General features: G+C 47.9%; 2 long non-coding RNA genes across 4 annotated transcripts in view; both read left to right on the plus strand.

Moving 5' to 3' along the window:
- LOC306645822 overlaps positions 1–25,081 on the plus strand; it is a 59,460-nt gene that overhangs the window by 14,491 nt on the left and 19,888 nt on the right. The window lies entirely within an intron of this gene.
- Positions 1,954–3,574, plus strand: LOC306645844. Its single transcript, XR_013759743.1, has 3 exons — positions 1,954–2,197; positions 3,099–3,140; positions 3,253–3,574. It is a non-coding gene; the product is annotated as an uncharacterized lncRNA (long non-coding RNA).

Consider the following 25,081-nt stretch of genomic DNA (forward strand, 5'->3'; position numbering starts at 1 on the left):
GAATCAACCCCACTGCTATAAAATGTCAGAGAGACTCAGAACCCCGGGGGGTGGGGAGGGAAAACAGTAGGGGCTGTACTCAGGCGTAATGGTAGCAGGAGTCGGTTACCTGTCTGTAGCTCCGGAGTCAGGCAGACCTACTTGGATTCAAAGCTGTGTCCTGTCACCCACTAGAGGTGTGACCTTGGGCAAGTTGTTTTATCTTTCTGGGTTTCAGTTTTCTTCCATGAAATAAGCAGATAATAAGAATTTAACGAGATGGTGTAAAATACTTATAGCCTGGGATTTAGAACATGGAAGTACCAATAAATGTTGCCTTTTTAAAAATCAATGTTAATAATGATCCTTCTAAGACTCCTTATGAGGTAATGATTACTATCCTGATTTTCCTGGGGAGGGAAATGAAGTACAGAGAAATTAAATAACAGAAGGTCAGAGGCTCAGTTTGTCCCCAGGTCTACCTGTCCCTTGCTCCACAGGCTGACAGACACTGACAAGCGGACCCTCTCACTAGCTCACTCCTTGCTCAGGCAGCCTGGACTGGAGACTGTGATTGACTGAAAGCTGGTACGTTGGGCAGAACTGTGAGGACGCAGCCAGCTTCTAGGGGCTCCGGACGCCTGAGGGAGTGGGTGGGCTGGGACCATGGTGTGGACATCATCTGGTCACTGCAATTTGGACTTTTCTTTTAGGGGGAAAAAAAAAAAAGAACTGAGAAGAAAATAGATTGCAGTCTGTTACAGACCCACTGGCTGCAAATCACTCTGAAAATTAGCTTTCTATGGGAAAATCTATATACTAATTAACTCCATGGCCTCTCTAACGAGTTTAAGCACAATAAGGCCTCTGAAAATATCGAGGCATTTTGCAGCTGCCTTAAATTCTACCTAGGGAGACATGCTCATGGCTCACAAGGCGGTTTGAGGGTTCCAGGATGAAAGGGGAATCTTAAATGATTCATTTCCAAGGGCAGAAGGTGGGGAGCTGTGACTTTGGTCTATTGCAGGGGGAAGCACCGGGAACTCCAGTCTGGTCACTGGAGTCCCTGCCTCAGTGGGCTCGCTTGGCAGCTGGGCACAGCCCAGGACTTCCACTCTCCCTTCCCAGTGTGAAGAGTGGGTGACCACCAGGTCTATCCGGGCAAAGAAGGGCTTCCTGGGCAGCTGGGTACAAGCTGGGAATCTCCTGCTACCTTGCTGCAGTCCTTGAGAGGGACGGTGCTGCTCAGGCCAGGGGAGGAGGCAGCTCAGCCAGCAGAGCCCCTGGGGCACTGTCTGCTCTTGACCCTCAGGATCCAGGTTGCTCATTCTGAGATGGCACCTTCAGAAGGCTGGCCTTTGCCCGTCTCGTCTTGTAGATTGCAGTCTGTGACAGGACTAGCCTGATGGAGGACACAGAGCACACGCATGTGCTTGTTCCTGGATTGCATGTGAACAGTCCATGTGTGTGCAGCAACTCATCTGGCCATCCCTCCTTCTACATGTTTGTGGAGACATGCACACGCATGAACACAGGCTCGCACATACACCTTCACTCGTCCCTGCACCAGCAAGAAGCCTGCCACTCCCCAGAAATGTGGACCCCCTACCCACAGCTTCAGACAGTCCCAGGGTACACCTCAGAGTGTCATGCACACTAGTGTCCACTCACTGCCTCCCTTGCTGAAGCAACAGCCAGGCATGGTTCTGAACAGAAACCCCTTCGGGCCTGTCCTTACCCCTATGTCCCTCAGAGTCTGGCCTGCCACTGCCCACTGGCCTGAGCAGGGCCTGCCTTGTTCAGAACAGGCTCTCAGGAAACAGCTCATGGTCAATGTGCTCTCCGAGAGTGACTTGTGGGGTTAATAAAGAGGTGGGCAGCAGGGAGAGTGGAGAGGGGCCACCCGGCCTGCCCACAGGGGGTTGCCTGTGACTCCTTCGCCATTCTTGCTCTGCTCCTCTGGTCACTGTGGGGGCTACTTGCTTTTTTGAGTGTTTGCCATGTGCCTGGACACAGGGTTGAGTATTTTACATCCCTGAGCCCCCACTCTCGTTTCTCAGAGAGGTAACTTAGCCTGAGGCCCACTGCAGTGGGTAGCTGGGCCAGGACTTGGACAATACTCTTCACGTTCCACTGCTTCCTGGATGTCCAGAAGACCCCTATACAGGCACGAGTGAGAATAGCCAACGAAGGCAAAAGGAGGATGCTCTGCGGGCATGTGACTGAATCTGACGGCCACTTTCTGTCTTCCAAGGTCCTATCGCACTGGAGGTGGGGCCACTTTCTCCTTCTGGTATACTAACTCAGTTTCCCAGATGCCCTGGTTTTCTGGCCTTTCTCCGACCTCCCTGGCCTCCCTTCTGGACCTTCTTTACTCATTCCTCCTCTTCTCCCCAGTTTCTTAACTGGGGCGTGCTTACAGTCTGGCTTCTCCTCCAGTCTCTATTGTCATTCCCCCGTGAGGGCATCCAGTCTCATGGCCTTAAATACCATCTTGGACCAGCTACTTCCACGTGTGCACCTACAACGTGGAACTCTCCCTGACTCCAGGCTCACCATCAAAGTGCCCCCACCCCAACCCCACTCAGATGTCAACAACATCTCCAATGAACACGTCCTTTTAGTCGCATGGGCCCCAAAGACTTGGAGACCTCCTTGGCCCCCTCTCTTTCTCAGTTGCCAATCAATCGGGAAGCCTTGCTGGCCCTTCCTTCCAAGTACATCCAGGATCTGACCACTGCTCACCACAGCTGGAGCACCCTTCTCCAGACATCCAGGAGGGCGCCTGGTCTAAGCTGCTGTCACCTCTCACCTGGTTGCTGCAACAGTGTTCTTAACCCACACTGCTTCTTCCACCCTTGTGCCCCACAGTGATTTCAACCCAACATCCAGAGAGCGACTCACATCATGACTCTCCTGTGTTTAAAACCTTGCCCTGGCTCCCCTGTTCCACTCAGAGTCAAAGTCAAAGTCTACAATGACCCTGAAGGCCCCCATGATAGATCCCTACCCCTCCCTATGATCAGTGTCCTCCTCGACCTTCACTTTAGGGACTCCCCCTTTGCTCACTACAAGTCATGTTACGTAGTGACATCTCTGAGATTTCTGCTCTATTTCAGAGATCTGCTGATGTCTGGGCTCCCTTGGTTCCCTGGAAGACAGTAAGTGGGACCTCTGAGTCCCTCCCCGGGACCTCCCCCTCACCCAGCCTTGGACCCGTGGGAAGGTCCTCCAGGGAGCACTTGTTTGCTGGGTCCTTTCTGTCATCGCTAGATCCTCGCCTCCCCTGCACACTAGCAGAGAGGAAAAAACCTGGAACAATGGGAAACATCATAGAACCAAACAGGGGAGAAACTCTGAGAAACCTCACAAATGGCAAAGCAGACGATTTTAACAGTTAATAAGGAAGAATTAAGAAAGAGCCGAAAGATCTGGGAGAAGAATTGCTCTTATCAAAAACCTGCAGCGCGGACACTTTCCTAACCGCCGGTGCATGGCGGGGGTGCTGGTGTCCTCCGAGGGGCCGCGATCGCTGAAATGCAGCAAGTGTAGATAGACTTTCCCCCTCTAAACGGCAACATGCACGTGCACACGCGCAACCAGTGGAACCGGAGTCATGTTCTATTTGTTCCATCTTGGTACGAACAAATGCCTTTCTTCCTCTATCAAGATGGAAAGTCAAAACTAAGCAAAACTGCAAAACCGAGTGGCTGAGTCCCAGTGGGCAGTGAGCTAGAATGGGAGCCAGGAGCAGTGGCGGCTGCGCCCGGCTCTCCCCTCCCTCTCCATGGGAAAAAGAATTCAGTCAGGTTGTCGCTGTGCCCTGAACTGACGGTGCGCAGACCCCCACAACAAGACATGGCTGCGTTGTGCTTCTGTGTTCTTTCCCCTTCTCTCTCCCTCCTTTCTCTTCCAACTCCTTTCCTCATCCAGCCTTTCCTCCCTTCCTCCCTCCCTGCCTAACTTCCTTCCTTCCTCTCCTTCTTCTCTCCCTTTCTCCTTCTTCAAATATGTTCCACAGCTTGTGCCTCCCCAGTGCTTCATGCTTGGGATACAAAGGTGGACAAGATCAGAGCTTCCTGAGGGACACTCCTAGACTCTTCTATGTCTATGCAAAGTTCTGTGGAAACCCAGAGGAGGGAGGGTCTGGGAAGGCTTCCCAGTGGAGTGGGTGCTGGAGGGATGAACAGCTGGGGGCATATATGAAGCTTTCTAGGAAAAAGAAAAGCAGGTGCAAAGAGGCTGAGGCCAAGTCCATGCACGTAGGTGTATGGCAGGGTGAGGAGGTGGCCATATTGACGGGTCTTCCCTGCCCTTTGCCTTAGGAAGCTCTGGTCTGTTGGGTTCCCTGGATTAATTTTCCCATATTTGAAATGAAGCCATTGGTATGGTGGGACATTCCTTTTTGGAGGCCTAAGTGTGGGAAGCAAAGGGCACTGGTCATAGCTCTAGAAACTTTTCTGTTCCTAGCTAGATAGGGTGAGCTGGACTTTCCCGTCCACTGGATGTCTCCTGTCTTGCTCAGGACTCTCAGGTCATCTGTACCTCTTGTCATTAGGGATGGTCTCCCAAGACCTGGGAGAACTCCACTGGCTTCATCAAGCACAGGCTGGGACATCCATGGGCTGATGGCTTCCATAGTGAAGAAGCTGGGACATCTTGGTGGCCTCTGATCCTCTATGGGTGAGGGCTTATCCTCAGCCCTGGAAGGGCTGAGGGCAGAGGTCCAGCACACTCAGAGGCCTCTGGGATTGGCTTCCAGCCTTTCCTGCTCCCAGTAGCTTCTCTGCCATGGAGGGTCTGTGCGACCAGCCTGCTCTGGTCCTGGGCCCTGAGCAGTTGCTGCCAGCGAGTTGGCTGTAGAGGAGCCTGGGAGCCATGTGATGGAGATAGTGTCCTCTTCTCAGCAGAGATGAGTGTGTGGCCAGTGGAATCCATGGCCAGTGCAATGGGAGCTGAGGCCTGACAGGATCGAGGGTTGGAAGAAGGTTGAAGTGTTGGTACTTAATATATTCTGGCTAATGGTGGCTGTGAGGTCCAGGAGTCCAAGGGTCTCTCTGTCTTTTTACTGTTTTCCAGTAGAGCCACATGCGTGGTAGGTTCTTTGGGTATATTTATTGAATGATTATTGAATGGACGAATGAATGAATGGGTGATTTAATAACCCTTCCTCCACCTCCTCCAATGAGCTTCCATTCTGACACAAGGTCTCAAGATCTACCTTGTCCACTTCTCCTAACTTGAGTCTAGCACCTTCTGTCCAAGGCTACTGGTAGACTCGCCCATGCCCAGCATGTTCCACTGACCTACTTCCTATTACAGACAACTAAACATTCTCTGATATGAATTTCTAGACTTTTCCTTTGTGAGCAAAGTGGCTCAGATTGCCCTTCTATATCCGAGGGTCCAGTGCTGCCGACAGGCTGAAGGCTCTGTAAGAAGTCCAGCCGCACCCGAGAGTGAGGAGGACCAACTTGAAGTGAAGAGCATGCGCTGCCTCAAGGCGTGGACAAGTGAACTGCCCTGAGCCACCGAACCAGTAAGCATTGCTTAGCCACTGATGGTCCTAATGTGGGGGCTAGTTTGGTGGTCAGTTGCCTAATTTTGGATCCTGGCTTTGGTACTTCAGTTCTCAAAGGAGCCTCAGTTTCTTCATTTGTAAAATGGATATGATAGTTCCTATCTCAGAGAGTTGTTGGGTGGATTTGATGGGAGTATACATAAGGTGCTTAGAAGAAGGGACTTTGGGAGCTAGAGAGTGCTCACTAAATGTTAGCCATTTGTGGCGTTTTCTGTGGATTCACTGTGGCCCCAATGGAGAGTTAACCATTTCACTACAGGGTCTCCCTGAATCCTTACCACTGATCTATGGAGTCCTATGGGTCAGACCTCTGAGGCCTCAGGAGAACCTGGCTAACCCCAAAGCACAGAGTTGGCCTGTGGAGTGGGATCGGGGTGGACTCAGACCTCCTGTCTCTGGAGGCCATCTTCTCATGGAGTGCTGAATCAGGAACTTCATGTTCCAATCCCTCTGCTTGGCAGCCTCCCGGCTCCCAGGAGAACCGACTCCCAGTGCAGACAATGGGCAGAACAGGGGGCCGGTAGAAAGGAAGCCCTCTGTCACCAGAGCCCTCTGTTAGCACCTGAGTTCTGCAGGTAAGCCAACCTGGCTGCAATTTGGAGACAGGCCGGGAGCAGAGCCCCCGCCCATCCCTCCCTGGCAGCGGCGGCAGCAGCAGCAACACTTCTTTAAGTCAAATGTTGCCTGGAAGTCATTGCTTCAGCAATTACCTCTGAAACCCATTGTTTCCTCAGCCCCATTAACATGTCAGATCCTGGCAGCGGCTGACGGGGCAAACACCCCTCCGAGGGCTGCAATTCAATTTAAGGATCACCTCCCCTGCACAGACAGCCTCCGAGCCGGCCCATCTCCAGATTTCACCAAATCGAGGAGAGAGTCTCAGGGCGCAGTTTGATCATGCTGCTTCCTAAATTAAAAACAAAATTGTAAGTGTTAAACATCTTTAACAAGTCATTAAGCCCCAGCCATAATCTAGAAAAAGTCCCTTAATGAGTGATGACATATGTTGTGAGCGCAGTTATCTCCTAATGTCGGATGCGCGCTGGTGATGAAACGGCAGTACTCAGAAGGGATGGATCACCACTAATGGCAGGATAATTTGAGGCTGTTGGGCTGAGGACCCTGGAGGGCTGGGAGGCAGCCCGAGCCAGGCGGCCAGGCTCTCTCGCATCTACGGGTGGTCCTTGGTCTCCCCGAGTGTCCTGTCCCTGAAGCCTCCTCTCCACCTCCGGGGCTGCTCTGCTCCCATATGTAGGCTCAGTAATGTTCCTGGCTCTGCCCCAGGACGGAGCCTGTAAGAATTCAGGGCTGAGCAGCAGGAGCCACGCTTTGTCCCACAGCCATGGGACCGCCCAAGCTCCTCCTGTCCGTCCCTAGTCCCCGAGAGGGCTTTTGCACAAGCCAGACATGTCCCTCAAGTCCTATCTGAAAGGGACTATATTGCTGCTATGTCCCCACTGGCCTTCTTGCTTGCTGTCCATCCCTCTGTTCTGAGCTCAGGATCATGCCCTTGTACCCCTGTCCTTATGTTAAGGTCCTTCCTGCTGCTTGGCCTGCCACACGTTCAGGCTCCAGAATCCCCTGCTTCAGTGCTCTGGCCCCTGGCTAACCACCCTGCTAGACCCCTAGCTGACGACCCTGTTGGACCCCTGGCTGACCACCCTGCTGGACCCCTGGCTGATGTTTATTTACCCATGTTGTAGTCCCAGACATGTGCAGAGACTAACTAGCTGCCTGTCAGTCCCAAGTTCCAATTCTCAGGAGACAGAACACGATCAACTCGGTTTGGGTCACGTGACTACCTCATGGGTCAGAGGGTATGGTCCATTCACAGGGTGATAAACAGACCCCGGAGAAAAGGACCTGCTTTTTCCTACTTAGACTTCTGGAACTTCAGCAACCCCCATGCTCCATCCAGCCACCAATGCCCTCCTCCTGGCCAGCTCTTCTTGGGTGCACTGCTGGGGCATCATGGCGTTAGGATGCCCTTCCAACTGGGCTCCTTGAGACCTGGGTCTTAGCCCAGAGAATTCATAAGAGGGCCCTGAGACAAAGCACCTCTGGGGGAAGCCAGTAAGGAAAGGGGAGAAGCAGAACAAAGAAGAGGAGGCCCTCTACCCTGTGATTCCGGGCAACATCCGCAGAGAGTGTCTTCAGTCTGATCCTCAGGGACACTCTGGGGTGGAAGTTATGCCCAGAGTTAAACCTGCCTACGGAATTAAAGCAAAGCACCCCCACCCCCACTTCCTCTTCATTCATTCATTTGTGGAGAGATTCAACACATGTTAATTGTCACATCCTGTTATTTATTGTTTATCTGCCAAACACTGTGCAGGAAACTTTACTGCATTGAAAATACAACCATCCAGTGACATAGATACTGTATTAGTCAGGGTTCTTTAGAGAAACAGAATGGACAGGAAGTATGATTATAAAAAGGGGACTTATTAGATTGGCTTATGCGACCAGAACCTTGATAGTCCACAATGGCTGTCTGCAGACAGCCATTCATGGAGGAACCAGTAGCAGTGCAGTCTGTGCTGAAGCCTTAGAACAAGAGGGATCAAAGATTCTACCCTAGTCTGAGAACGAAGGATTCTGGAAACTCCCTGGAGAATCACTGGCAGAGTCCACTTTGGAAGAGTGAAGAAGCAAGAGTCTGATATCCTCAGGCGATTGCAGCAGCAATCAAGAACCTGTTCAAGAAGAATCAAGCTTGCATCTGCTGCTGCTTCCTTGTTCTTCCGACTTGTATTCCTTCCAAGCCAACATCCTATTGGACAGTGCTGCCCACCTCAGTTTGCTATCCCACATGCCAATCATTCCTAGACACACCCTCATTAACACACCCAGAAGCCTCTTAATCATTGGCATCTCTTAATCCAATCAAGTTGACAATTCAAATTAACCTTTACAGATACTATTCATGGTTTCATTTTATAAGATGAGGAAACCAAGTCACGGAGAGTTCAGTAAGGAGTTTTCTCAAGTTCATTCAACCTGAAAGTGGTGGAGTCGGACATGATCTCAGAATTCAGAGTCAGTGGGCTGTTGACCCTAAAAGAAGAGCTATGGAGAATCCATCCATATATTTGTGTGTATGTATGTCTTTTTCTTCCCTCATGCCTATTGATACTAACAAACTGATTCCCAAAACAGTTTACCTTTTATTGGCAAATAACATGACCAGAATCCAGGTCCCATAGAATCTCAGTTGGAAGGAAGCTAAGAGCTCTCCTGATTGACCCTTCATTTAACACACGAGGAAAGTGAGGCTGAGAGATGTCCCCAAGAGCTGTTGTGACAGAGGCATGTGAGAGGCAGCGGAAACTGCGGCCTGCTTCACAGAGGCCTGCTATTTTCACCAGAACTCAGGAAAACTTCTCACTGTGCAGCTGGCTTAAGAACATCACAGAAGAGGATCAATTCCTCACCATGCATTCAAAATTAGACTTACAGGGGCTCCCTGCAGAGTGCTCTCTATCAGTGCCAGAGGGAAACAGCAAGGCTCTCAGTGGCTGGGGCTGCTGGTGTGACCAGGTGAGGCCTGGAGGCTCAGAGCCCACGCCAGGACTAGGATGCCCTCAGCTTCCTGCTAGATTCTGGCAGGACTGTTCATCTTAACCTTATTTCTGAATCTAATCCCTCTGTCCGTCTTCAATTCTAAGTTCGATCCTCCTGCCTCAAACACTCTTTTTGTACCCAAGAGCTTTTTGGCTGTCCTACTCAAGGACTGGATTGCTGCTACCTAACTTTGATGAGGCTCCAACGCTGGGCTTGTGCTGGATGCTCAGAGGTCATCGCTGGTGACAAATCCTGCAATGTGAACCTCTCAGGGCCCCAGGGTGTCAGGATGGGTGTCCAAGAGCCACATGGCTGCTGGTACAGTTAACAGAAGGTATATGAGGCTGAGTCAGGGCTTCGGTGCTTGACAGGCAGGCAGAGAGCTTGGAGAAGATTGAGACTTGGGATAAATGGTTGCCAGTCCTAGAAAAGTTGGCTGTGTGACTGAAGGAGAAATCCTGTCCCTCTCTGGGTGTCTATCTGAATATTGAGTGTGATGGGCTAGCATGTTTTTGATCACACACATCTTTGAGTGTCTGAGAAATGTATTCTGTAGGTTTTCTCATTTATTTCCCTTTGGAAAAGGGGACATTGCCATCCCTTGGATGGAAAATGCCACCTAGACTCTACCATAAGAGAGCAGGGGCCTGGGAGTTTGTCTTTCCCAGCTCCTGAGCATCCTGGGATGCTGGGGTGAAGTGGACATTTCTGAGCTGTGGGAGCTCACAGCATTCTGGGCAAAAGGCTCGCAGACACCCCCGAGCATCCTTCTTTGCCCATAGCAGCTGCTCCTGCACCACTCTGGGACCCAGGGAGGGACAAGAACACCCTCTTTGTTCTGGGCAGTCAGTACAAAGCCTCGTTGCCATAGTAGCAACAGTCACTTCCTCCAGCTCTGAGCTGGGGCAGCAGCTCAGTGGGGCCTGGGTTCTGGCCTTGAGAAGCCCGGAGCAGAGGTCAACCTTGTATGTGGGGGGTCTGAGTCATGAGACCTCAGCAATGCACCAGCGGAGGAACAAGAAGCTGGCAGTCACCAAGGTCTGCCTTCCCGTGTCATCACCCTAAGCTGGGCTTGGGCCAGCCAGGGGCCAGGGATCCGGCCAGGCACTGGGTACCCAGCTGCTGAAACAGAGCTGCCAGATGCTTAAGCCTTTCAGAGGTCTGGCCTTGCAGGGGGTTAGGGAGTCCCTGAGAGGAAGTGGTAGAGATTGTGGGTGGGGAGAAGGAAAGAAGGGCCTATCGGGCCCTGAAATATCAATGGGCCAAAGAGTTTAGAAACTCCTAAACTTCTTCAGAGGAGCCAGCAGCTTCTCCCTGATGCTCCCTCTCCTCCACCTTTTATCTGTTGAGCCCTAGTGGGAGTGGGGTGTGCTGGGAAAGATTGAAAGGATTAAGGGTAGATTCTAGGACTTCCGGGAGCAGAAATGGGCTGAATGGGAGGCCTGAGCTAGCACCTGGATTTTCCCCAACCGGGTGGTCTGGGCTCTGACCTCACGGATGGAATTCAGTCTAGCTTCTCCAGTTACGACTGCACTGTGCCCAAGGTCCTCAGTCTTCTAATCTAAGCAACACTAATACTACATTAATCCTTGGAGTTTGAGGATAATTCATGCACAGTGCGAGGGTAGTGCTGTCCATAGGAAGCATTCCATAAACAGTGGTAATTGAGTGTTACCAGGTTGAACCAGTTTTGTAAGTCAGAAGTGGCTATGCACCAGCAATTTCCTTGGGTCCATCCTAATCTGGATGGATGTGATGAGCCCCCAACCTGGCAGGGCTGCCGTGGGTGTTGAGAGCTCAGGCTCTGGTGTCAGACAGCTTGGCTCCAATCCCAGGCCCACCACTTGCTCCCTGGGTCTTCCTGGGCTGGTCACTCAACTTGTCATACACTCAGGTGCTGCTCTGTGAAACGGGAGTGTGAAAGGGTCAGGTGATCCCATGAACTGATACAGGGGAAGCACTCAGAAGAGTGTCTGGCACAGAGCTGGTGGAAGCACCTGTTTGTGAAGGGAGTAAATGTGGGGGCTGGGAGAGGAAGATCATTATTCCAACTGTGAGGAAATGAGAGTTTTTGCCCAGGTCACCCACCTGAGCTGGAACCCAAAATCTAACTGTGAGTCTTGCTGAGCTCCAGCTGCTGTCCTTTGCAGGCCCCTGGCCTGTCCAGTCCAGCCCAGCACAGCACAGCCCAGCCCTCCACTTCCAGGGTGGCCCATCTGTGAGCTGGCCACTCCATGCCCGTCAGTTCTCCCATATGTCTATCCATCCACTTTCTTCTTTCGCTCATGAAACCCACTTTCTGTTGGATGCTTGGATTTGATTGAGATAATCTGGAAACCTAGAAAGCATTTTTTAGAAGTCAGGTTTATTGTTCACCTTTTAGGGATACACTTGGATGAGTTGCACTCTCTTGATGACATACAGGTGTGTGATCAAGATGCAGAACATCTCCAACACCCCCCCCCCCCCCCAGATTCCCTTGGGCCCTTTTTAGAGTCTATCATACCCCTTGTCTCTAGCCTCTTGATGGCTATGGATCTGTTTTCTTTCTTACAGTTTTGACTTTTCTGGAATATAATGTGAATGGACTCAAACTGTATAAAGCCCCTAGAGTCTGGCTTTGTTCACTCAGGTTACTACATTCCAGAGTCATTCTTGTAGTTATGTCTGTCAGTGGTAGGTTTGTTTTTATTGCTGAATAGTATTCCATTGTATGGATGTACCATTCATCCACTGAAAGATATCTGGATTGTTTCCGCTTTTGGGCAATTTTAAGTCAAGCTGTTATCAACATATGTATACCAGTTTTTGTATGAACTTAAGTTTCCATTTTTCCTGAATCAATACCCATGAGTGAGATTGCTGGTTCATAAGGTGAGTTATGTTTATATTTATAGGAAAGGACCACACTGCTTTCCAACGTCACTATTCTATTTCTCATTTCCACCAGCAATGCACGAGAGTGCCGATTGCTTTGTGTTTTTGTCAGCACTTGATATTGCCCATTTAAAATTTTTTTAGACAATCCAATGGGTTGTATCTCATTGTGGTTTAGTTTACATTTCCCTAATGATTAATAATATTGGATATCTTTATATACATAATATAAAGATATATTTATATCTTTATTTGTCATATGTCCATGTATATTTTGCCATCCATATACATTTTTTTTTTTCAATCAGGGATTGAACCCAGGGGCACTTTACCACTGAGATACTTTCCTTCCCTTTTTATCTTTTTATTTAGAGACAGGGTCTCGCTAAGTTGCTGAGGCTGGCCTTGAACCAAGATCCTCCTGCTTCAGCCTCCCAAGTCTCTGGGAGCCTCACTCCCCTAGTGCCATCCATATGTCTTCTCTGGTGAGGTGTCTGTTTAAAATTTGGGTTCACTTTTAAGTGGGATCACTTATTTGTTTTTTTACTCCTGAGTTTTGTGTCCTTTACATGATCTTTTTCAGACACATATTTCACAAATGTTTCTCTCCCTGTCTGTAGCTTACATGTTAATTTCTTAACAGTGTCTTTCAAAGAATTTTATTGAAGTTCAATTTATCATTGAACTTGTTATGATCATGTTTTTGGTGTCATAGCTACAAAATCTTTCTCTGACCCAAAAATCTTTCCCTGCTTTTTCTAGAAATTTTATGAGTAATTTCTATATCTGACATGGTCTAGTCAATTTTCTTCTTTTTCTCTTTCTCTTTCTTTCCCTTTTTTTGCATGCGGATGGACAGTTGTGCGATTACTATTTGTTGAAGGTGACAGACCATATGTGCAGGGGTCGATTGCTGGACCCTGTCCTGTTGTTGATCTCTGCATCTGTCTTTTTACCAACATCACATGTCGTGATTCATCGAGCTTTATAGGAAGTCTTAACATCAGCCAGTGGTGTTTCTTAGACTTTGTTCTTTTTTTTCAAATTACTCCTTTGTTTTTCCATTGTGAAATTTAGAATCAGTTTGTTGATTTCAATAAGAAAAAGTCCTGCTGAGATTTTGATAGAAATTGAACTGAATCTATAGATCAGTTTGGGGAGAACTGACATCTTAACAATATTCATCTAATCCATGTACACAGGTACATGGTTATGTAGGTTATATTTGAATTTTTAAAGTCAGTTTTTGTAGTTTTATTATAGAGATATTTAACATAATTTGGTAGAGCCATAAAAATATTTCAGTTCTTTTTTGGTGATGTAAACTAAATTAAATTTTAAATTTTAATTTCTAATTGTTCACTGCTGCCATGTAGCCCAACACTTGATATTTGTACATTACTTCCTATGCTATGTACTTGCTGTGTTAGTCAGTTTTTGTTGCTGTGACAAAATACCTGAGAAAAACAACTTAGAGGAAAAATATTGTCTCAGTTTCAGAAGTTTGAGTTCATGGTCAGTTGGCTCTATTGCTTTGAACCTAGGGCAAGGTAGAACATCATGGCAGAAGGATGTGAGTACGAGGTGGCACAGCAAAGCTGCTCACATGGTGGAGGCTGTGAAGGAGAGAGGAAGAGATGGGGGAGAGAAAGACAGAGAGAGACGGAGAGAGAGAGACAGAGAGAGACAGAGAGAGAGAGAGAAAAGGGAAGGAAGGGGCTGGGGACAAGAGATGTTCCCAAGGATATGCTCCCAAGGACCGACTCTCTTTAACTAGGCCCTACCTCCCACAGTTTCTACCACCTCCCAATAGTTCAATGAATGAACCCCGATGAGGTCAGCGCTCTCATGAACCAATCACTTTCTAAAACCCCACCTCTGAACAGGCTGCACTGGGGATGAAGCCTTCAATACATAGACCTTTGGGGGACACTCTAGATCCAAACTGTAACTCTGCGTCGGTTTCAAGATGGCGGCCTAGAGGGTGGCTGCATTTCATGTTGCTCCAGGACTCAGGATTCAAAAGAGGAGATATTGAGACACTTGGGACCAACTCAAAGCAGCCGGGTGACTCTCACCCGTTGGGAAGGCGTCCCGGATGGGACGGTGGTCCCGGAACGCAGGAAACTTTGTGAAGTAGAGCTGCCGGCGAGACACCCCTCCCCCCGCTGGAGCAGTGAACGGGGACAATTGGGAGCGCCGTAAAGGAAGCCGCTCAGCACAGTGCTGGGACTCGGAGCCACCACTGGGGCTCCGGCAGCTGCCCAGGGGAGGAGTGGCGAGGAGAGCTGTGTGGACTCAGAACACCGGGGCCTGCCCTGAGGAGGAGGAGGAGGAACGTGGCCGCTTGGATTCGGAGTGACTGCACCAGAGCTACAGGCGGTTGCCAGAGGAGAAGCCGCGCGGCGAGCTGTTTGGACTCAGAACGACTGCTTCTGAACACCGGGGCCTGCCCGGAGGAGGAGGAGGAGGAGCGCGGCGGGTCGTTTGGACTTGCAGTGACTGCATTAGCGCTCCAGGCGGCTGCTCAGAGGAGAAGGCGAGTGGTGAGTTGTTTGGACTTAAAGTGACAGCTCCTGAACACAGGGGGGCTGCCTGGAGGAGAAGTGTAGTGGGTCGCTTGGTCTTGAGTGGCCGCACCAGAGCTCCGGGCGGTTGCTCAGAGGACCCGTGCAGCGGGTCACGTGGATTCAGAGCCACTCAGAGCGACCGCTCCTGAACACCCGGGGGGTTATCTGGAGAAGGAGGAGGAACGGGGAGGGTCATTTCGACTCGGAGTGATTGATTGCCCAGGGCTACGGGTGGTTGGTGGGAGGTGGACGCACGCAGTGAGTTTCTTGGACTCCTAGTGACCACACCGGAATACTGGGCGGCTGTCTGGAGGAAGAGGCGTGTGGCAGGTCTCTGGGACTCAGAGCGATTGTACGGGGCCCCAGGTGGCTGCTCAGAGGAGGGGGCGCATAGCCAGGCGATTAGGTGCAGAGCAGGGTCCTAGGATCTAGGAGGCTTCTTGGCGGAAGAGCCGCACAGAGACAGGCTTAGGGCGGAGCGAAGGTTCCAGGCCTGCGGGCAGATTCTCTGAGGAGGGGCAGCCTAAGGAGATTCATCTGCGAAGGGTGAGGCTCCCAGGCCCAGGAGGTAGGGCCGGGCCCCTGGGAACTTTGCAGAGGAAGGCAGCCCAGCCCAGGCGGTAGCTGTAAATTGAGGGGAACCTCTAGGAGGGAACTGACCAGCGAGACCTCCCCACCGGGTGAGTCTTCCCTGCATGGTGAGGTTTCCCCACAAGGACGGTAAAACCAGAGACACAGGCCCAAACAGGCCTTGCCTCAGCCCGCAGCCTAGGTCCCCTTTGGATGACCATTGGTCAACAAGTGGAGGCACCTCTGCCCACTAGCAGGGATTATACCCCACCTGAAGGCCACCACTCCTAGAGAGACAGCTTCCTTGTGGAGCACCGCATTATCAACTTCCTCCAAGACTTCAGCCTACTGAAGGCTAAGGGGGGATATATATAGAAATCTTCAGGGACATTGTAAGTCAATAGAGGAAATCTGCAATATCTCAGGGGTCCACTGATACCTGAACAATATGAGAAAACAAGGAAAGAAAATGCTGCAAACAAATCTAGATGTTACATCAATAAAACCCAATGACAGCATGGCAGAAGAAATGACAGAAAAGGAGTTCAGAATGTACATAATTAAAATGATCAGAGAAGCAAACGAGGAGATGAAAGAGCAAATGCACGCACTGAATGATGAGATGAAAGAGCAAATGCAAGCATTGAATGATCGCACCAATCGACAATTAAAAGAGCAAATACAGGAAGCAAAAGATCATTTCAATAAAGAGTTAGAGATATTGAAAAAAAAACAAACAGAAATCCTTGACATGAAGGAAACAATAAACCAAATTAAGAACTCCATAGAAAGCATATCCAATAGGATAGAACACCTGGAAAACAGAACCTCAGACATTGAAGACAAAATATTTAACCTTGAAAACAAAGTTGAACCAACAGAGAAGATGGTAAGAAATCATGAACAGAATCTACAAGAACTATGGGATATCATGAAAAGGCCAAATTTAAGAATTATTGGGATTGAGGAAGTCCTAGAGAAACAAGCCAAAGGAATGAACAATTTATTCAATGAAATAATATCAGAAAATTTCCCAAATCTGAAGAATGAAATGGAAAATCAAGTTCAAGAGGCTTATAGGACTCCAAATACACAAAATTACAACAGACCCACACCAAGGCACATTATAATGAAAATACCTAACATACAAAATAAAGACAGAATTTTAAAGGCTGTGAGAGAAAAGAACCAAATTACATTCAGGGGGAAACCAATACGGATATCAGCAGATTTCTCAATCCAGACCCTAAAAGCTAGAAGGGCCTGGAACAACATTTTTCAAGCCCTGAAAGAAAATGGATGCCAACCAAGAATCTTATACCCAGCAAAACTTACCTTCAAATTTGATGATGAAATAAAATCCTTCCATGATAAACAAAAGCTAAAAGAATTTACAAAAAGAAAGCTAGCATTACAGAACATTCTCAGCAAAATATTCCATGAGGAAGAGATGAAAAACAAAGAAGCAAATTAGCAAAGGGAGGAATTATCCTAAAGGAATTGTCAAATAAAGGAGGAAACAAGTTGTGTCAAACAAATAAATAAATAAAATTTTAAAAATGAACCAAATGACTGGGAAACCAAATCATATCTCTATAATAACCCTGAATGTTAATGGCCTGAATTCATCAATCAAAAGACATAGCTGGCAGATTGGATTAAAAAGAAAGATCCAACAATATGTTGCCTGCAAGAGACTCACCTCATAGAAAAAGATACCCATAGACTAAAGGTGAAAGGATGGGGAAAAACATACCATGCACATGGACTCAGCAAAAAAGCTGGAGTATCCATCCTCATTTCCGATAATGTGGACTTCAAGCCAAAGTTAGTCAGAAGGGATAAAGAAGGTCATTTCATACTGCTTAAGGGAAGCATAAATCAGCAAGATATAACAATCATAAACGTCTATGCCCCAAACAGTGGCTCATCCATGTATGTCAAACAAATCCTTCTCAATTTCAGAAACCAAATAGACCATAACACAATAATACTAGGTGATTTTAACACGTCTCTCTCACCACTGGACAGATCTTCCAGGCAAAAATTGAACAAAGAAACCATAGATCTCAATAACACAATCAATAATTTAGACTTAACGGACATTTATAGAATATACCATCCAACCAAGAGCGAATACACTTTCTTCTCAGCAGCACATGGATCCTTCTCTAAAATAGACCATATATTATGCCACAAAGCTAATGTTAGCAAATACAAGAAGATAGAGACACTACCATGTATTCTATCAGATCATAATGGATTGAAGTTAGAAATAAATGAAAGAGTAAAAAACAGAAACTATTCCAACATCTGGAGATTAAACAATATGCTATTATATGATGAATGGATAACAGAAGATATTAGGAAGGAAATTAAAGAATTCTTAGAGGTAAATGAGAACAAAGAAACATCATATCAAAATCTCTGGGACACTATGAAAGCAGTACTTAGAGGGAAATTTATTTCATGGAGCGCATTTAATAAAAGAAGTAAAACTCAACAAATAAACGAACTAACACTACAGCTCAAAGCCCTAGAAAAAGAACAGAACAGCACCAAAAGTAGTAGAAGACAGGAAATAGTTAAACTCAGAGCTGAAATCAATGAAATTGAAACAAAAGAAACAATACAAAAAATTGACAAAATAAATAGTTGGTTCTTCGAAAAAATAAACAAAATTGATAAACCTTTAGCCACACTAACAAAGAGAAGACGAGAGAAAACCCAAATCACTAAAATTCGGAATGAACAAGGAAATATCACAACAGACAGGATTGAAATACAAAACATAATTAGAAGCTATTTTGAAAATCTATACTCCAACAAAATAGAAAATTTCGAAGACATCAACAGGTTTCTAGAGACATATGAATTGCCTAAACTGAACGAGGAGGACATAAACAATTTAAGTACTGAAATAGACGAAGTCATCAAAAGCCTACCAACAAAGAAAAGTCCGGGACCAGATGGGTTCTCAGCCGAGTTCTACAAAACCTTTAAAGAAGAGCTCATTCCAATACTTCTCAAAGTATTCCATAAAATAGAAGAGGAGGGAACCCTTCCAAACTCATTCTATGAAGCCAATATCACACTGATACCTAAACCAGACAGAGACTCATCAAGGAAAGAAAATTTCAGATCAATATCCTTAATGAACATCGACGCAAAAATTCTCAACAAAATTTTAGCAAATCGCATACAAAAACATATTAAAAAGATAGTGCACCATGATCAAGTGGGTTTCATCCCAGGGATGCAAGGTTGGTTCAACATCAGGAAATCAATGAACGTAATTCATCATATTAATAGACTTAAAGTCAAGAATCACATGATTAAGATTCCATCTCACCCCAATTAGAATGGCGATTATCAAGAATACGAGCAACAACAGGTGTTGGCGAGGATGTGGGGAGAAAGGTACACTCATACATTGCTGGTGGGGCTGCAAATTAGTGCAGCCACTCTGGAAAGCAGTGTGGAGATTCCTTAGAAAACTTGGAATGGACCCTCCATTTGACCCAGCTATCCCACTCCTTGGCCTATACCCAAAGGACTTAAAATCAGCATACTACAGAGATACAGCCACATCAATGTTCATAGCTGCTCAATTCACAATAGCCAGACTGTGGAACCAACCTAGATGCCCTTCAATTGATGAGTGGATAAAGAAACTGTGGTATATATATACAATGGAATATTACTCAGCCATAAAGAATGATAAAATTATGGCATTTGCAGGCAAATGGATGAAATTGGAGAATATCATGCTAAGTGAGATAAGCCAATCTCAAAAAGCCAAAGGACGAATGATATCGCTAATAAGTGGAGGATGACACATAATGGGGGGGAGGGAAGGGTTAGTGGTAGGGTTAGAGTTAGGGTTAGGGAGGGGGGCAAGTATGGAGGAAGGAAGTACTGTATAGAGGGTAAAGAGGGGTGGGAGGGGTGGGGGGAAGGGAAAAAATAACAGAATGAATCAAACAACATTACTCTATGTAAATTTATGATTACACAAATGGTATGCCTTTACGCCATGTACAGAGAAACAACATGTATCCCATTTGTTTACAATAAAAAAAAAATAAAAAAATAAATAGTCCAAGACAAAGCTGAGCTGACCCATGCTAGGCAAGGGAGATCCCTCTCCCCAAACTTCCTTAGGAAAGTTGCTTTTGTTTTCCCAAATAGAAAGTAAGACAGATCTAGTCTGAGAAAGAAATTTTGTATAAGTATCTGTCAATCTCTAATTGAATAAAATGGACTGGGAAAAAAAAAAAAAAAAACTGTAACTCTGCTAAGCTCACTTATCTGTTCTAGGATCTTTCGTGTAGATTCTTTGTAGACATTCTACAGTGTACATGGTTTTCTATGTAGACAATCATGTCATCCACAGAGACAGGTTTATTTCTTCTTTTCTATGTGCTTTTCATTTCTTTTTCTTACCTTATTGCACTTACTAGGATCTCCAGTTCAGTGTTGAATGTAGAAATAATTTTAAATTTAGCTGTTTCTCTTTTGTCACCAATGCCACCCAATCATTAATCTTTGTGAATAAATTTTCAAAATATGTCTAGAATCCGGGCACCATCTCTTGCTTCACATGCATTAAGTCTATTTTCTGAACGCTTGTGCACTTCTTACCTGACTACAGTTTGACTTTGGCTGCCATCACAGTTCAGGGCCAAAGGCAGTCTATGTTCTTAAGACAAGTCCAGTTTCAGTTCTCACATTACTGGGACAGAGCAGTTATTTTGCTGCTCTGATCCCTTCTTCTCTAATGAGCTCTTCTTGTCCCCTTGGCTTCTGAGACAATACATATGACTAGTTCTCCTATCAGTGTGACTGTACCTTTCCCCTCTCATTGGTAGACCACTGTTTCTTTCTCCCGATCCTAAAATATTGCCATTCCCAAGGGTAATATCGTAAATGAGTTAAATGGACTTGACTACCAGTTCATCTAACCTCTTGGTTATAAGTACCTCTTACGAGCTATGATTCAACACCTATTTATGGGGCTCCCAGGATGAATGAGGAATACCCATTAGACACTGAATTGGATACTGAAGAACAAAGGTGAGAAAGACAGGCACGGTTCTTTCCCTGTTTGACTCATAGATTAGCACGAGTCTTCATGAGGCCTCAGACTATGTTTATCATTGCTGCCTCTTCAGAAACTAAACCAATGCCAGACAGGCATTGCATATTTGTTAAGTAAGTGCACAAATGGGTCAAAGAGACAATAAACAATATGTGTATATATGTATATATATCAATATATATGTATATAGACACATAGATAGACACATATGTATGCGTGTATATATATCTGTGTGTATATATATGGAGAAATACAGCATGGTGCTATGAACATGCAAATCCAGGACACCTAATTTGGTTGGGTTGAGAGTCCTGGGAATACCTCAGTAAAGACACATTTAGGCTGAGCCTTGAACAATGAGGAGAAGTTGTAGGTCAGGTGCAGGTGCTGGCAGATTAGAAGATCAGAACTTCTTTGTAGAACTTCTTTGAAGAAATTGCCAATCTGATAGTTGGTTTCATTCAAGTTTGGGCTCTTAGGTGAGTGCAGTAGTTGGAAAGTTGGACCAGGGGATTGAGGACATTTAAAAAAAGAGACTATCATGATAAAGTATGGAATCTAAAGCAGGTAAGGAGGAAAGTGAAGACTCAGGGGAGAGAAACAGCCCAGAAAATCACCTTTATTTGACTTGGGGCAGCTCAGCTAAAAATGCTCACTCCCCTATACACCCTTTCACTTAGAGTGAGCATTTGGAACGGTTCTGGCGGATGTGATAGAAGCAGAATTTTCTGGAGACTCCTGTGAAGGTTCTTTAAAGAGGAAAACTCTTCTGGGGTGTGCCTTTTGCTCTCTGTCCTTCACTTCTAGGATGTGATGGAGAAGTTGGAGGGAAGGTGGTGGGCACCCATTAGCCATTGCCACAGACATGCTGCGGAAGACACCTCCCAGACTCAGTGTCCCAGGAATCTCCTGGCTGGCTGCCCCTCAGGGGATCTAAGCGAGGCTGGGCTGCTCAGCTTTGCTCTGCCCCAAGGCAGCAGGGGTGTCGCTGCTTCCCATGTCTCTTATCCTGGCTCTGGACAGGTTCTTCTCATGGCTGAGGGCAGAAGCCAAGAAGGCAAGTGCCATGCACAGTCTTTTGGGGCTTAGGCTTAGAACCAGCGCATGGTCACTTCAGCCTCCCCATTGACAGAGCACCGCTAAACCCAAATCCAAGAGCGGGAGACACTGGATCTCCAGCGGGAAGAACTGCAGTCTCCCACAACAGAATGCACAGCCACAGGGCAGGGAGGAGCCCTGGGGGGCCATGCAGCTTGCTGCAAAGGTCCGAGAGTGGTCCCCAAAATACAGCAGATCAGCAGCCGGAGCAGTTCAGTGACTTCCTCTGGGAACTGTTGTCTGCCTTCCTCATGTTCGGGAGGAAAAATAGATTCCTTTTTGGTTAAGCCACTGCAGTTGGATTTCTATTACATGCAGCTAAAGGCCATTTCTAAACTATGTAGAACTTAAGGACAGGTGGGGGTCTCAGTGAGGTCAAAGAAGGAGACCCAGGGAAAGAAACTAGAATGGTAATAAATTTTATGAGAGAGTAGGTATTTTTAACTGGTGACTTTAGAGGCGGTATGGATCCTGGTGGTGACAAGACCTAAAAATGTGAAAAATGTGGAGGAAAGGAACTGGAGATGGGGGGGCCAAGAACGGAAAAGCCAGGCGTGGAAGGGGGTGCCCTCGGGACTCTCGGGACGTAGGATCTGAAGACTTCTCTGTGAGGAAGAGTGGTCAGTGGGAACCTGGAACAAGAGAGGGCAGTAGAATCAGACGGAAGGGTCTCAGAGGAGCTTGGGGTGTTGTAAGAAGATGGGAGAGAGATGAGGATGCCCAGTTCCGTGTTCCCAGCCCAGGCTGACCGCGAGATTTAGACTCAAACCACAGCCCCTAGACTTCTCCACTTCATGACCATTAGGCTCCTCCAGATCAGAAGACCCGAGAACAGCTCACCATATCCTCTGCAATCCAGTCCTCCTGGTCATCTAGCTCAGTGAGTGACCAGCCGCCCACACATCCCAGCGTCCACAGTTCACCCACTTCCTCATCCTGCCCAATCCCTCTAATTTTACAGCACAAATATGTTTCAGTCCTTCCTCTCCTTGGGGATCAGGAAACAAAGGGCCTCAGAAGCAAAGTTTCTCTCTGACTCTCCCAGGTCCTCCCGTCTCTCACCCTGATTCTCCTGGAGACAAGCCATAAAAACAGGAATTCCTCTTCCCCTAGGCGGTTCATAGGAACCAGATCCCTTTCTCCCCAAAGCCAGCCATAAAACCTAAACATATTGCTCCCTCTTTCCCTAAGAACTGGCTGTAAAGAAAGGAAGACCTTCATTCCCCAAAGTCCTGCCCCACACTGGGAGGAAGAGATGATGCAGGTGGACGCCAAGAACAATCTGAACAGGCAGATCTTCCTGGGTTCCCCGCTCTGTCTGTTAGCCTACATCACACCCCTCAGGTCCCATCGCGATTCTAGACGGCTGTTCCTGCTTCAATGAACCCAAGCATAAAGAGGGACCGCTCACTCTGGCTCTTCAGGTCTTCAATCTGAAGGCTCCTGTGCCCCCAAAACGATGGTCAAATGGATACATTGTACCTTCCTCTTGTCCACCTGCCTTTTGTGATAGGCATGTCAGCCATGGCCTTTTGTAATGGTCAAGAAAGGGATCGCCCCCTGCCCCTCCCCTACACCCTCTTCTCCTTCCTGCCCTATTTCAGGCTTCCGCGTCTCCTCGGTCCCTCTGCCTCATTCTCCTAACCATGCACCCTGCCTCCTGTGTCTCCCCACGAAATCCATTATCGAGCACCTCAGGGGACCACTCCAGTGTTGGCAGAATCTGAAATCACACTCTGTGCGAGAAGCCAATCATGAAATACCTGCTTTGTCTCTCGGATACATGAATATGAAAATGGATTCCTGAAGCGAGCTGGGTCGGGGAGCGGGCACAGGGGGAGGTTTCCCAAGGGGAGCCGAGGCTTGGCCTGTCCTGGGGGAAGCTGGGAAGTGGGGTCCTCTTGACTCCGCCAACTGGCTGGGCTTGGTTGTTGTGGGAACTGGAATACCCTGGCGTTGCTGGGGTCTTGGAGGTCTTGCGATGTGAGTGTGGGACAGAGTGAAAGTCAAAGGAGAGGCCTGGGGGAGGGGAGGCCAGATGGCGGGGGGAGGGGGGCAGCCAGAACAGTGAGGAGGGGTTGGCAGCAGCTGGGAAGGATCAATGCCTTTTCCTTCTCTGTGTTTGCGTGTGTTGCAATCCCTGCTCAGATGAAAGAAATTCAAATAGTTATCGATTCTTGCTGAGGGGAGAATGTGGGGATCCGATCTGGCTCTGTTACAGCTGCACCCAGCCCCTGCCCAGCCTAGTTCCCTCCCGGGCCTGGGCTGTAATCTGAGCCTGGGGCCCAACCCTGGCTCCTGGCTCCAGCCTGGTCCAGGGCCCCTGTTCAGCACCTTCCCTTGTCTTTGACCTGGGGTAACCGTGTGCTTAGTAAAAAGTACCCACTTTTCTACACCTTTAGAATGATCTTTCATTTGGAAGGCCAGACCTGGCCATAGACCCAGGAGACAGGGGTGAGTCAGTCTAGGCAGGACAACTGTGATGCCCAGGGGCCAGTTTCAGCCTACGGCCTGGCCCCTGAGCCAAGAATGGGGTTTACATTTTTAAAGGGTTGTAAAGAAAAACAAAGACGAGCATAGAACAGAGACTGTCTGTGGCTCCCAGTCTGAAATATTTCTTACCTGACAAAAGTCCTGGCTTAGACCTCTTCCTGTCTTGGGAGTTTGCAAGTGAATTTTCCCCAGCCTTAAGCACTAAGGCTGAAACCCCACAGGCTACAGCAGGGTCTGTAATCTCGACCCCCTCAGGAGCAGGGGGGGGCACTCCCTTCTGGGAGAAAGGTGCTCCTTTGGTTCTGGCCCCCCTGCCCAGCCTCCTTGCCCTCTGGGCAGGCACACCCAAGACGCCTGGACCTTGGGAGCTGCTAAAATACTGGGCAGCTTCCCAGGAGCTGCTTTGGAAGCAGTGATCCAGGAAGCAGCTCCTGAGGCTCCGAGGCTGCCTGCCCTGGGTTGTCCTGACGGCTCAGCAGCCTTCAGCTTTGCTGGTCCCTGCTTTAGAACTGACAAGACTGTGGGGGACAGTTCCAGGGCTATTTCCCTGATGCTGCCATCCTTACTAGATAAACTTGGACCAGCTACCAAAGCTCTCTGACCTCAGAGCAGCTACCAAATGCTTTAAAATGGGGATCTCTGTAACTAGTAACTACCTGTGAGGTCATACTAAGCATTTAATATAACTGTTCTTTTCCTGGTTCTGTATCAAAATTTGCAAAATGACAAATAATAATAATAATAATTAATAATAATAATAATACATACTATCTGAATTTCTGGCCTGCGAAGAGCAGACATTACAATGCAAAAGTAGAGCCCTGGACCAGGAGCTGTGGGACCCCTTTGAGCTGAGTCATTGTGGGCAGGGCCCCCCTAGAGTTTGCAGAGTGGACATGAAGCTGCTGTAGTTTGTCAATATGGGGAGAAGTTTGGTGGTGGCCTCCACATCTGAGGACATGTGTCTGCAACAGCCCCCTTCTTAGGGCCAGGTGCTCTGCAGGAAAAAGCCAGAGTTTGGGGCTGAGATACTGAGCCCACCCCTGCCAGATGTGCAGGAATCAGCAGGAAGAGGCATCGATCGCCATCGGCAGCGGGCCACGTGGGCTGCCTATTGATTGGAGGCTCACCTCCCCCCAGCCCTCCCCCAACCCTCCCCCAGCAGGCAGCGTGAGTCCCTCTTACCTTCTGCCTCTGACAGCGCAGGGAAGGAGCCGGGAGGGGGGGCAAGAAATCTCCCTGATCCCT

This window comes from Sciurus vulgaris (assembly GCF_902686455.1).
Source record: "Sciurus vulgaris genome assembly, chromosome: 1".
NCBI lineage: Eukaryota > Metazoa > Chordata > Mammalia > Rodentia > Sciuridae > Sciurus > Sciurus vulgaris.